This window comes from Myxine glutinosa, chromosome 6 (assembly GCF_964187855.1).
Source record: "Myxine glutinosa chromosome 6, kmMyxGlut1.1, whole genome shotgun sequence".
Classification (NCBI taxonomy): Eukaryota; Metazoa; Chordata; class Myxini; order Myxiniformes; family Myxinidae; genus Myxine; species Myxine glutinosa.
The window spans coordinates 121963948-121978096 of NC_136266.1; positions in this window are offsets into that span (position 1 = coordinate 121963948).

The following is a 14149-nucleotide window of genomic DNA, read 5'->3' on the forward strand; positions in this document are numbered from 1 at the left end:
GAAGGGGAAGGAGGAGGCAAGGAATGGGAATGGGAGGGAGGGGGGAATGGGGAGGAGGAGGGAGGGGGGGAGAAAGAGGGGAAAGAGAAGGAGCATCATTACCTTCGCAAAAGCGGAAGGTTATGTTTTGATCGCTGTGTATTTATTTGTATGTCTGTATGTGTGTATGTTAATCGCATAACTCAAAAAGTATTCAACCGAATTGCATGAAATTTGGTGGGATGATTGGTTATTATACGGGACACATTTGATTAGATTTTGGGAAACAGATTTGCTCAAATTCTGACTATTTTTAACTCGATCGTATTTCACTCAAAGTTATGAGCGACTGAAGAAGAAGATGTCCATCCAGGACGTCATCACTATAACGCGATCTCCCGCGATCATTTCAACCTCAAAAAAAATTATAATTGCAGATTTGTCAAGAGATGAGGCATATTAACAAACGAATGAAACAGATTTGCTCAAATTCTGACTATTTTTAACTCGATCGTATTTCACTCAAAGTTATGAGCGACTGAAGAAGAGGATGTCCATCCAAGACGTCATCACTATAACGCGATCTCCCGCAATCATTTCAACCTCAAATGAAATTCAAATTGCAGATTTGTCAATCGGGGAGGCATATTAACAGACGAATGAAACAGATTTGCTCAAATTCTGATTTTTAAAAATCGATCGCATTTCACATAAAGTTTCACATCGCATACACTCCCATGCCAAGTACAGAACAGTAGCTGCGGCGAAGGTATGCGCTCTACCGAGTGCCCGGATTCTAGTTAACATCATTAAATGATACTTTTGATCTATTTTGAAGTATGCCCATCGATTTTGAAGGGAAGTATTGCCTGAAACGCTGAAACACCCGCAGGTAGAATCATGTATAGAATTCGACGAAACGACATAATGTGCTTGAGATTGTCGTTTTGACTACGAAACAGAATTATTGTTATTGGAGATACAACCGTTCCCTATTTTTTTCAATTGGGATATGATTTGTTCGCCTTTAACAAAGGGTGGTGGGGGGGGGGGGGCGGGGGGGGTGGGGTAAATTTGAAATCACAACTTTTTTTGCAGGAGTGTCCAGGGGGGGAAAGGGAACGCAAATATCGGGTCAAAACTTTGGAAATTCCTGTAGGTTGTTTGGAAGTTTTGTTGCTTCATTTTGGGGAATATTAATTATTATTGTTGCTCACATGAATTGATCATTTGGGAGTGAGTTTTACTTTTGTTTGTTAAAAGAGTTTTTGCATGCAAAGAAAGTTTTCACTATGTTCCAACTTTCTTTCTTGAGGGGGGGAAGTGTTATGGATTCGTCACTTCCGTTGTTGTGGTTTTCATCCACTGTAAACATTTTTGGTTGCATGTACTACTACTGTTGTCGTTTAAGTGAAATAGAGATTACTATTTTCAAAAGGTTAAAAAAGTGAATGTTTTAAATGAAAACGGAACCGGACGATGACGAAGAGGAGGAAGAGGAGGAAAGAAGGCGGAGCAAGTGAGTCGGACAAGAAGCCTAGCTGCTTCGAGGTCTGGAGCGAATGTTTGCGAACGAGGGTCACGAGTGAACTTTGGGTTTCCTGGGAAAGGGATTCCTGCAACAGAGTTGTCATCGCTGTGACAGATAAACCTGCGTGACAGGTTTTGCGGTCGATTCCGAAGAGAATCGTTGGAGTGCCATTACGTCTCGAGAAGGGGCCGTTGGCCATTTTGACTCGCGCCCGATTTTCGCATTGCTCCAGGTTTTTCACCTCGCTTCAACCATTTTCACCACATCCAGACGTTAATCTGGTGTGTGTGTGAAACATGGATTTTGAATGGGAAATTGTGGTTCGCCGAGTGGGAGCCGTTGAACGTCCGTACCAGAAGGTGTGATTTCCCCGTCGCTTCGGGGGGGGGGGGTGCCTTCGCCCATCTTTGGCAGTGTGACTGTCGACCGAACGGGATTCTGGTCTCGATTAGACATCGTTCTGACGATCACTGGAGCGGATCGACTTTGGTATGATGCCGGAGTAGAGACATTGGGAATGTTCTTGTTTCAGTCACTTGGAGCACAGTGAGTTATATTGTACGAAACTGATGGTACCATCATAGGAAGGATATATTGGTTGTACAATTGATTACTATTGTTTTTTGTACTGTTATTCTTGTGTGATCTTAATACAATACTTGTTTGTTGGTAACAATTGGTGTGGTTTCACCATTGATCTTTGACATACAGAATAGTACATTTTTCTGCCGTGACTCCTCTCAGGGCTCGGAGGTACACCGTGACCGGGGTTTGGGGAGGAGCACGTAACAGTGTCCGTAAGCTCCACACCCATAGCACTCCATGACGTCCGTGGAGGCATACATTCTATAAGTATAGCCATTAATCTTTGCATGCAAAACTACATTTAGCTTTTGCACATTTTCGGGTAATATCATGTAAACGACCCTTTTAAAAGTCATCACGTGTCGAAATTCACCCCTTGTCGAGTGTATCGGCACCATTGTCACTTTTGATACGATCGTACCGAACTTTTGATACGCACACAAGTCCTCACCTTTAACAAAGGGAGGGACATTAGACACATTGACCTTCACCGCAGGTGGATCTAATGGGGAAACCACGAGAAACAGGTCGGGTTCTATGAGAAGGCCTTGCTCCACAACGGAGTTCACCATGTCAATGTGCACCTCCGATACAAACACAACCACCTTCTTGTTCATTCGAGAGGCTGCACGGATATTATGTGAGCCGACGCTCTTTCCGATTGCTAGAAGCACTTGCTCCATCTTTACCTCACTCAGAGTCGCACACCAGTGACCAGGCCATGCTTCGCACACCAGCCCATGCTTGCGAGTGAGCGACTCGTACATGCTTTTCCTCAAACAATCGTTTCCCATAGCGAATGTAAATTAAATAAATAAAAAAGTGAGGAAAAAAAACGTTACCAACTACAAGCATTGTTTTCGAAAAGAGGCAACTGAACACCACGTACCGTGTGCGCTCTCTCCCTCTCTCTCATCTCAACAAAGAAAGGACACACAGGGGAAACTTTACAAGCATAAACAAGGACACAAGGGAGCGAAATGGGGGATAGGAAAACCAACCAACATGACAGAGAGCTCACAGCTCAACACGCATAGCCGCCATGATGCCACACCCAGGCCCAACTCACCAACCACCAGCAGGGAGAGAGCCCACGCCTTTCGGTGAGATTGAGGGGTGAGTGTTATTCCATCGGCACTCTGACGGGTTGTCGTGGTTTCTCGCCATTCTCCTCATTGAGAGGTGTGTTTTTCGCGATAGTTTTGCTCGTGTTGGTGTATGCCGAGTAGCGCTTTTTCCTTTTTCCCTGCTGTGCAGAAATCTGTCATCCCTCCACCCACCCCGAATCCAACTCGGCTTAGGCCGAGGGTTTTCCCATCGTCGAAATGTCGGCACGTTCCCGCTACGCTGCCTTTGAGGCCTGGACGCGGCAACATGGCGTGGTTTGCGTTCTTTCTAATGAGGTCACCGTGGAAGACATCGTTATTGCGGAGGGTAACATAATCGGGCTCGAGAAAATCCATGCAGCTTCACGGATGAACAAACGCCTTGTTATATTCGTAGCTGAAGAGCACCTTGTGCATGAAGTTGTGGCGACTGGATTGTCTACCGAGAATGGACACTTTGTCCTGGTTTCCCCACTGGACACCCCAGTCGTGAAAGTCTTGGTATCAAAGTGACTTGATGTCAAATTATCAAATTGTCTTGATATCAAATCATTCCTGAAAAATGATTTAATTTTAAAAGAGCTTTCTGGGTATGGTATCGGTTTTCTCGGTCTCAGTGGTGTCGCAGATCACGGATGTTATCTCTGGGGTGTCGCAACGAGCAGGCTAAACACATCATGTCCTTCCGGCGGCAAGTGTACGTCGTGTTTCCTGCATCCAATGTGGACGAGGTGCTCAACGCTGTATTTACATTTCGTGTGGATAATCACGAGTACCAGGCTGGTACCGTATATGCGTCCACGGAAACGTTAAAATCTTTCGGCTGTGGGAACCGAGCAGACGACATCCCCTGTTACTGTAACACAAAACGTACCATCGACATCGAAAACCTCTGAAAATGAAAACGTTTGGGATGGGTTTGCACTCGTCTCCTCTTTGAGAAAGAGGAAAACACCTCGGGATGCCCCACCACCCCGTAAGGAAAAGAAAGTGGTGTTAAGACTCTGAAGCTTTGGACTCTGTACCACCTTCTGATCAAATATCGATGAGTAATCGATATGAAGTATTGGTAAATGTGAATGCAGATCCTCTGCCTGCAGCCATATGGACCCTCAGCCTAATGTGGAGGAGTTGCATGCGCTACCTCCAGATAAGGTTGGAGTTCAAACTACATTAAATCCTTGTGCGTATTATGACAATTCGGGTCGAGACTCGACTGCGGGGCAAAAAGATCAAAATTCGACCCCACAGTGTTTTAACGCACCTGATGGCGACCTTTCAAATCAAATAGTCGTTGTGCCAGCCATTTTAGAAAACGTACCTGAGCACAATGATTGTCCCGAGCAAGAACCTCAAATTGTGCAACATGTTGCAGAATCGCCCCTCCCCCCCTCATTACCCGGGTCCTGGTAGAACCTCCCCCTCAACCTGCTCCTACAGAAACATGCAGACTGACACCTGCACACCACAGAGTATTCCGGTGTCTCAAGAGCCAGGGATTGTAAGTGTCCCAGATAGTGCCACTGACATGTCTGAGGAGGCATCCTATGACATTGAGGAATTCCCATATACAGTGATGCCAACTTGTTACCATTGCAAATACTCATTTGAACCAAATACAACACTGAACCAGACTTTTAGAAAAAGACATATTGAAATAAAAGGTCATTTTTCTGATCTACATGGGTTCATTGAAACGGCAAGGAGCATTATTCCATTATTCCTGTTGATGGAGCTGACCTAGCGACCACAATTTCACGGAACCGCAATGCAGCAGGCTCAAGAAATACATTGTTAAAGCTAAAAATGAACTAAAATGATGATGCACACATTTCCCTTTCCTTACCTTTTTACATCTCTATGACGAACTTTGGTAGCCTCAATATAAATGGTGGTGCGAGCTAGTCTATGATGCTCCAAGTGTCCAAGTGGTCAACCTTGGAAAGCAACGAAAACTAGATGTGGTTTTCTTACGAGAAACCCACTCTACTCCATCGTCTTATGCTATCTGGAACCGAATGATGAAAAAGGCCAGCTACTTTAGCGATTCAACCTCTCGTACAGCAGGAGTTGCTTTTCTAATTAATCCTCATTTTTGCCCGCTCCAACTCTCATTTCAGGAAATAATCCCAGGTCACTTCGCTTTACTGGATTTTGTGGATGGAGACATTAATTTTACTTTAATAATGTCGACGCTCCTTTGAAGGGCACAGACCGACGAACCTTCTATGACAGGTTACGACTCCACATGATGCAGTTGGACCTTCAGAAGTGCATTATATTAGGCGGTGATTTTAATTTCACCCTGCAACCTGAGTGTGATCGCAATGGCGCAGAACCTCACCCCGGACCAGCCAGACTGTTATCTAAAATAATAAGAGATTTTGGTTTTCAAGATATCTGGCGGGTACAAAATCCAGGCACCCATCAATTTACCTGGTGTAAGGTTGCTAATAATCAAGCGGCCCTCGCCGGCCTTGATAGATTTTATATAAATTTGCCCTTTACCAACCTCTCCCCCACCATGGAAATTTCCCCATCTGGATTCTCCGACCATCACCTCATTACCATGAGTTACCGTGTAGGGTTATCTCCAAATCGCCACTCTTTTTGGAAACTGAACATTTCCTTATTAGATAACCCCTCCTTTAGGAATGCCTTTGAAAGGGTGTGGTCCAGTTTGATAGGCTCCAAATCCCGTTTTAAGGACCACACACCTGGCTCGGCTTCACGCTGTTGAATCCAAAGCTTTCAAAATCATTGGAATCTCCCGCGATGAAGCTATCTCTGAGGGCCTTTCACTCACTCACCGCAGGCAGGTAGGTGGTCTTTCTGTCTTCTACCGACTCCTCTCCGGCCTTGCTCCCCCAGCTCTCTCTGTGCTCTGTCCCCCAAATATTCCTACAGGTCGCACAAGATCTGCCAGCCACCCTCTGATGGTTAAACTGCCGAAATCTCGGCTCTCTGCTCACCTTCACTCTTTCATTCCTCTTTTCTCCCGCCTGTGGAACAAACTCCCACACTCCCTTCAATCCCTCTCCTCCCTCCAGGTCTTTAAAACAGCTGTTCACCACCATCTCTTATCTTCCCCCATCCATAACCTTGATCTTTTCTACCCCCACTAATTCACCCCAGATCCACCTTGTTTGAAATTCCAACTTATTTCCTGGAAATCCTGGCAGTGTCCATATGTTTATACCTCTCCCACCCCCCCCCCCTTCACATGCCTCCCCCCCTTCACATGCCTCCCCCCCTTCACATGCCTCCCCCCCAAAGCCCTCTCCCTCCCACAGATCTCTCGATGTCTCCACGTCTCTCGGTCCCTGCTCTCAAATGTTGTGTTTGTGTCCTTCCCCCTCTCTCCCCATCTTGTCTACCGCTCCCGATGTTGTTTGTTTTATGTGTCTGTTTGTCTTTCTGTGTGATTAATGTTCGCTCTTTCACGAGCCTCGATCTTGTATACAAAAAAAAAAAAAAAAAAAAAAAAAGCGATTGTGGTGGGACAACACAAAGATCCAAATTCGATGTTTCTGTCAGCAATTCTGTTTTCTAAACACGCAACTAGAACGCAGGATAAAAGTGGAGCCGGAGAAAGAAATTATACAAATTCATACCAATTAAAAACCTATCCAACCCCCCAACAGAAACGAAGACTATGTGAGAAAAAGTATTTTCTTAATATAATTGCCAATCAAACCCAAGGAGCGCTAACGAGATTATGCTTTCAGCACCTTTACCTCCTGATTCTCGGACCCCGTTTTTCTTTGATTTTGAATCAAAATCTCCTCATTCCCTAATTACTGTCTTGAAATGTCCTGATAATTCGATCATGACTAACACTATAAATTAAGAAGGATGCAAGACTCTTCTTCTCTAAACTTTACCAGGCAACAGATGTCAATGTAGAACTTGTTCCCATTTCGGTTGATGCTGTCAGTACCCTAACCCCAAAGCAAAGAACGGATTTGTAATCACCGCTTATGCTTGAAGAACTTTCTCTTGCCCTTAAAAGCCTGGACAGAGGGAAATCACCTGGCTTGGATGGTCTGCCAGTGGAGTTTTTCCAAAAAAATTGAGACTTGATTGGACCCGAATTGCTTCTGCTTTTCCTGGAGAGCTTGAAGAAGGGTGAACTTCCACTGAGCTGCAGGAGAGCCGTGCATACTCTGCTTCCGAAAAAAGGAAATTCATTGCTCATCTCACAGTGGAGGCCAGTGTCTTTGTTGTGTACGGACTATAAAATTTTCTCAAAGGCATTGGCCTTGCGTCTTTCACCCCTACTAGGAGACATTATACACATGGACCAAACTTTTTGTGTTTCTGGTCGCAATATTCAGGATAATATCTCTGTTGTTCGAGATGTAATTGAAATCTGTGAGATTATCTATGAAAGTTGTGGCTTGATCTTCCTAGACCATGAAAAAGCTTTTGACTGTGTTTCTCATACATACCTTTTTAATGTGCTAAAATGTTTTGGTTTTGGACCTCTCTTTCTATCCCATGTAGAACTTGTTCCCATTTCGGTTGATGCTGTCAGTACCCTAACCCCAAAGCAAAGAACGGATTTGTAATCACCGCTTATGCTTGAAGAACTTTCTCTTGCCCTTAAAAGCCTGGACAGAGGGAAATCACCTGGCTTGGATGGTTATGTTACTCAAACATATCGACTATCTTAAAGATAAATAATGAACTTGTACCTCCCTTTTGTGTTGGGAGAGGGGTAAGGCGGCAGGGCTGCCCTCTTTCAGGAATTTTGTATGCTTTATCCATTGAGCCCCTCTTAAATAACTTTTGGAGGTACTTGTCTGGTGTTACTATTGGAACCCACTCCGGAAAAAGCATTGCTTGTGCAGATGACATCTGTGTCTGCATCAGACATTCAGAAGATGTTGTTTTGATGATGAGTGTGTTGGATATCTTCAGCATGGCATCATTGGCCAAGATCAATTGGACAAAAACAGAAGCGCTATGGCTTCAACCCTCTACCTATCCCTATCCCTTATGTTACTCAAACATATCGACTATCTTAAAGATAAATAATGAACTTGTACCTCCCTTTTGTGTTGGGAGAGGGGTAAGGCGGCAGGGCTGCCCTCTTTCAGGAATTTTGTATGCTTTATCCATTGAGCCCCTCTTAAATAACTTTTGGAGGTACTTGTCTGGTGTTACTATTGGAACCCACCCCGGAAAAAGCATTGCTTGTGCAGATGACATCTGTGTCTGCATCAGACATTCAGAAGATGTTGTTTTGATGATGAGTGTGTTGGATATCTTCAGCATGGCATCATTGGCCAAGATCAATTGGACAAAAACAGAAGCGCTATGGCTTCAACCCTCTACCTATCCCTACTCGTCCCTCTATTCCCTCTTCCCCCTCCTCTCCCTGCCAATCTTTATTGGAGAAGAGATGGGATTAAGTTCCTGTGTGTGTTCCTTGGCCCCGGAAATTGTGTGAGGCATAACTGGGAAGGCTTGTTGGCACACATTGAAGTACATTTACTGAAATGGAAGAACTTGCTCTGCCAATTGTCCCACCCAGGTAGGGTACGAGTCATCAACAGTCTAGTCACCTCTACGTTATGGTACAAGGTTCTTTCCCTACAGCCGCCCAGAACTCTGGTGGATGAAATACAAAAATGCCTCACCCATTTCCTCTCGTCCGGAAAACATTGGCTGCGACCAGAGATCCTAAACTTACCAACTGCAGAGGGTGGCCAAGGGCTTGTCAATGTCAAGTGCTGCATCATGGCTTTCTGTCTACGAACAGCATGTCGCTTCTTGTTTGAACCTTGTTTGGCCTGGAGACAGCTTACCAGAGCTGCATCTTACATCAAGCGGGGAAGTTGGACCTTGCACAGGAGCTGTTCCTGATGGATTAGACCAAGATAGACCTATCCATGCTACTTTCCTTTCACCAAAGCCTACTGAATGTGTGGCAAGCCTTTACCTGTCTCAGTGACCCCTCGACTTATGTTCGATCCATGTTCTCAATGAAGCATTATTTCACAACTATTTATTTGGTGAGTGTGTGAATGAAAATACCTTCACTCAACTATTTATAAATGCCTCAGTAACAAAAGTGTGTCATTTGAGAAATGTCACCAATGATAGGTGGATAAGTGCTACCACTCTGGCTTCGACGGTTGGCATTAGATCATGTCGCAGAGTTGACAGCATATTGAAATCGGTGCTTCGCATCTACTGTGCCTCAGAAGGTTGGGCAAACAACCTTCCCGTACCCACCTCTGACTCTTCTCCACCCTTCCCCAATCTTTGTCTATCTGGTTCTCTCAGTTTGGAACCGATTAGTTTTGGCCGCTCTCTTTCCTTTTCTGGGAGCAATCGAAAGACCATGTATGTGCAATGCTTAAAAGTCATTTTCCCTTCGTTGTCCTCCCCTGTTCCCTGTAGATTGCCTGCAGTCCTGCCGAATGCCCCTCCCTTTTACCCTATTTGGGGGTGGTACTATAAACAGCCTGTGCCTAAACGTGTTGGGGATCTTCAATGGAGAATTGCTCATTGGATCCTACCTACAAATTCCCTAATTCACTGCTTCTCACAAGCGATAAGTGAGCAATGTCCATTTTGTGGACAAACTGAAACATTTCCCCATGCGTATGTATGCTGTGACCGGTTGACTCCTTCATTTGTTTTCTTAAAAATGGTACTTGCACGGTTTTTCTTCGTTTTTGATTTTCCTGCCTTTAATTTTGGCCCTAGTGGGCGTTTTAATTCCCAACAACAATTTTAATTCATTTCTTTCTTTCGCAAGCCAAGTTGGCGATTATACAAGACCAGGGAATCAAAGACATGCAATGATTCTTAACGTACAGATGTTTTGGAAATGTTTAAAGCTCTATGTGTTTCATGAATTAAGCTGGAATTTTGTTGTTGTTCTGAGTTACAACTCTTTGAGAAGCAGTGGTGTATAAAAAATGCATTTTGTAAAGTAGTTGATTTACTTAATACTCTCTTGTTTGTTTGCTTTTATTTTGTTTATTTATCATGTAAAGGTTTGTACAACTGTTGAAATTGTTTCCTGTGAATCATTTTTATTGGTTTTTATACTTTTGTAATAAAAGGACATAAAAAGTCAGTCTCTCTCTCTCTCTCTCTCTTTCTTTCTCTTTCTCTCTCTCTCTCTCTCTCACTCTCACTCTCACTCTCACTCTCACTCTCACTCTCACTCTCACTCTCACTCATTCCAATCCACAGTAAAGCAGTGTACGTGAGTGAATGCAGGTTTTTATTGCTCTATGCTATATAGTACAGACTTGGCATTTAATATGGAATATATATATTTTTTGACTTGGGTTTAATTTCTCAACTCGGTATATCAATCTGGTGAGTTTATTTTACGCTTCAGTGATTTCTTTGTTAAAAGAACCATGTCACTGATTGTCTGTCGCAGCAAGAAGTCAATAACAGGATTATATCACAGGTGGCGTGACAAAATGTACGGACAGGTACATTTGACGATTGGCTTCACAATCGGGTATATAAGGGTTGTTGCGTTCTGTAATAGTGGAAAACAACTGCTGCACATCTACAGAAGTTATTGCCGCTTCCCCTGGAGATGGTCCGTCAACTCGACAACGCTGTTTGTCATTTAGTGGTGGCTTTACGAAATTCCAGCATGAAACAGTGTGCTATTGCTTGGCAGTATGGCATCACTCAAGGTCAGGTGTCAAAGATCCTGAAACGAAATGCTCAGAGGGGTGTCCCTACTCCAATACTGAGGCCAGGACGTCCCCGCAGAACCACAAGGAGGGATGATCGCCAGCTGCACCGGTTAGTCCGCAATGGCCGTACAAAGTCAGCTAATCGGCTTAGGGCTGAGTGGCAGCAACTGACAAATGTGCCTGTATCCAGAAGGCTAGTCGACCAACGACTGGTTCAAGCAGGCTATCGTGCCAGGCATCCCCTGAGAAAGCCACGTCTGACCAGACAACACCGCCAGCGCCGATTGCAGTGGGCCAGAGAGCACCGTCAATGGCAGCCAGGACACTGGAATCACGTGATCTTCAGTGACGAGTCTATATTTCTGGTCTATCGTCAAGATGGCCGCGTGCGAGTGCGCAGACAAGTGCATGAAGCCTACAACGAAGATTGTATAGTGCCAAGAGTCCAGGCTGGAGGTGGTGGGGTGACCGCTTGGGCTGCTTTTCATGCAGGGGGCAAAACTGACCTGGTTGTTCTGAATGGAAACCTGAACCAGTTCAAGCACAGGGCCATTCTGGAAGAAACATTGCTTCCATTTATTCGTGCAGCCTTTCGAGGAAACGTTGTCTTCCAAGATGACAATGCACGGACTCATCGTGCTCGCAAGATCCAACACTTTCTTGCTGACCGTGGTGTAGAGCATATGGAGTGGCCTGCCATGTACCCGGATATGAATCCGATAGAGAACTTGTGGGCAGAATTAACGCGTCAAATCGACAACTTGGACCAGCAGCCGACCTCTGTGCGTGAATTGCAGCAGGCTATTGTAACTGCATGGCAAGCGATTCCTGTCCAAACCTTGGCAAATCTCGTGAACAGCATGCCTCAACGTGTACGTGCTCTCCTGAATGCTCGTGGGGGTTACACGAAGTACTGAACTGTAATTTTACTGTCCGTAATCCCAGTCGTAATTTAACTTTTGTTTTTGTTAAAAAAAAATTGGGCTAATGTGCAAAATAAAGATATACTTCTGGAAAACGCACAGAAGTTCAACACAGTACTGTCCGTGAATTGAGTTCGATATCAGTTTACATCATTTTCAAGGATCAATTTATTTGCTTCAAAATGTCAAATATGGTTTTTGTTTCTTTTAAAAGTCACATTAACAAAATCTAGAATAATTTCAACATAATTCCAATGAACTTTTGGTTCTAAGTCATCTTAAAAAGTAAGTTCACCCACACAAAAAAATATCCCATATTAAATGCCAAGTCTGTAAAAAGGATAGCTTTAACTTTCAAAAATGGGCCAAGCTTATTTTAAATTGGTGTTAATTAGAGTTGGTGAAATTGGTCCACATACCAATGGCCAATTTAAAAAAAGAAATTGATCCCCTATTGGAACTATCGAATTGAAATTGGCAGGTATTTGAATTAACGAGTTGAATGTATGTGGAAGAGTTCATTATTGCAGCATTTGCCTCTCATCCGGCACAAAAAATGCCATCATGAGTAAGTCTGAACGCATGACAAAGAGCTCTGCAAAATTCCATACAGATGGTGAAAGGCCATTTCACACCTGGTGCCACAGAATTGCACCCACCAGCCTTGCAGGATTTCTGATGACCTAGGAAAATGGCCATGGTCACTCACTCCCAGTGGCAGGACAACAGCAAGCAATGGTTGTTATGTCCGCAGCATGCAGTCGCCCTCCCTATGCTTCCAAGATCTGAACCAAGTGCTAGTGGTATATGAATCATTGACAAACCGATACAATGGTGAGCAATATAAGCCACCGGTAATTGAGGCAGAGCTGAAGATGCTTGTCTGCCAGAGAGATTGGGGGGCCGTCCTTTTATCAATTAACGGTGTCTATTTATTACCTCCGCCACCGAAAGTGTATGGAGGTTATGTTTTCACCCCTGTCTGTCTGTTTGTCTGTCTGTTTAGCTGTGAACACGATATCTCAAAAAGTTGTGGATGGATTCAGACGAAATTTGGCAGAGATCTTGCGTATGTGACGAGGATTAAATGATTACATTTTGGTGAAGATCCGGATCCAGATCCGGATAGTAGAATTTTTGAAGTGATCCTTTCACCATTGGGAGATAGGGCCAAAAACGATATATAGCAGGATATCTCAAAAAGTTATGGGTGGATTTGGACTAAACTTGGTGGACAGATTGGGTGTGTGACAAGACCGAATCGATTAGATTTTAGTGAAGATCTGAAAGTGGATTTAGATACGAGAATTATTTAATTTTTAAGTCATTCTTCACCATTGAGAGATCGGGCGAAAAGTGATTTATAACATGATACTTGAAAAAGTTATGGACGAGTTATGACTAAACTTGGTGGATGCTCGCTCCTCGCTCCCAGAAAAATTAGGCCCCACTCTCTGTAGAATCACTCATTCGTTCCGGAAGCAGTGACGCCTTTCTGGAATATGGAGAGCGGTGCAGCTAAGCGGCGGAAGAAACAAAAAGATAAGCAAGCCAGCGAGAAAAGTTTGCTTAGTAAAATACCTAAATTATCCAATTTCGGTTTTACATTATTGCAAGATGATGCAGCAACCACACGAGTGGATCGAACCAGTTAAACCGTCAGTGCGGACGATGGCATTGCTAAAGAACAAGACCTGGGTGCAGGTAATAACCTTGACTCGCCTCCAAGGCAACATTCTCATTCCCCTCAAAACACTCATTTTGCTGTTCTTACTTTCAGTATTTTTACTTTTGATTATTCGTCAGCTTTAAAAAGTGTTGGAGCAAAATGTTTATTGATCGACACAAAGTAAGGCAGTTCAGCTCCTTTTATTTCTCTCCTCTATCCTCTTCCCGTCCTTTCCTCAATATTTATTTTCAATTTAATCCCCTCCCTACCTAACACCCTGCAATGTATACTTATAATCTAGATAGGCTCTCGTTAAATAATACCACTCTTGCCATTTTGTCACTACAACGGTAAAGAGCATGTAGGCCTATCTGAATCGAATGCGCACAACAATGGCAAAGAAGAAACATGCAGCTGCAAGTGGAAAGGTCACAAGCAGCATGGAAGCGAGAGAGCTGCCTCGGGAATAGCTGCTATTGACGTGTCCATTGTAGGAGATTATTTACGCAAAGAATGCTTATTCTACGTATCAACTGGTTCGGTTGCAGTGCAGCGGCTGCCCCTGAACTAACTGTATGAGGACAACCTTATAATCCTACCAATGGGCAGAAAAATTACCAAAGCCATACATTTTATGTCTTGAGTGGAGGACTCGTTATGATGTTAGTGTGTTA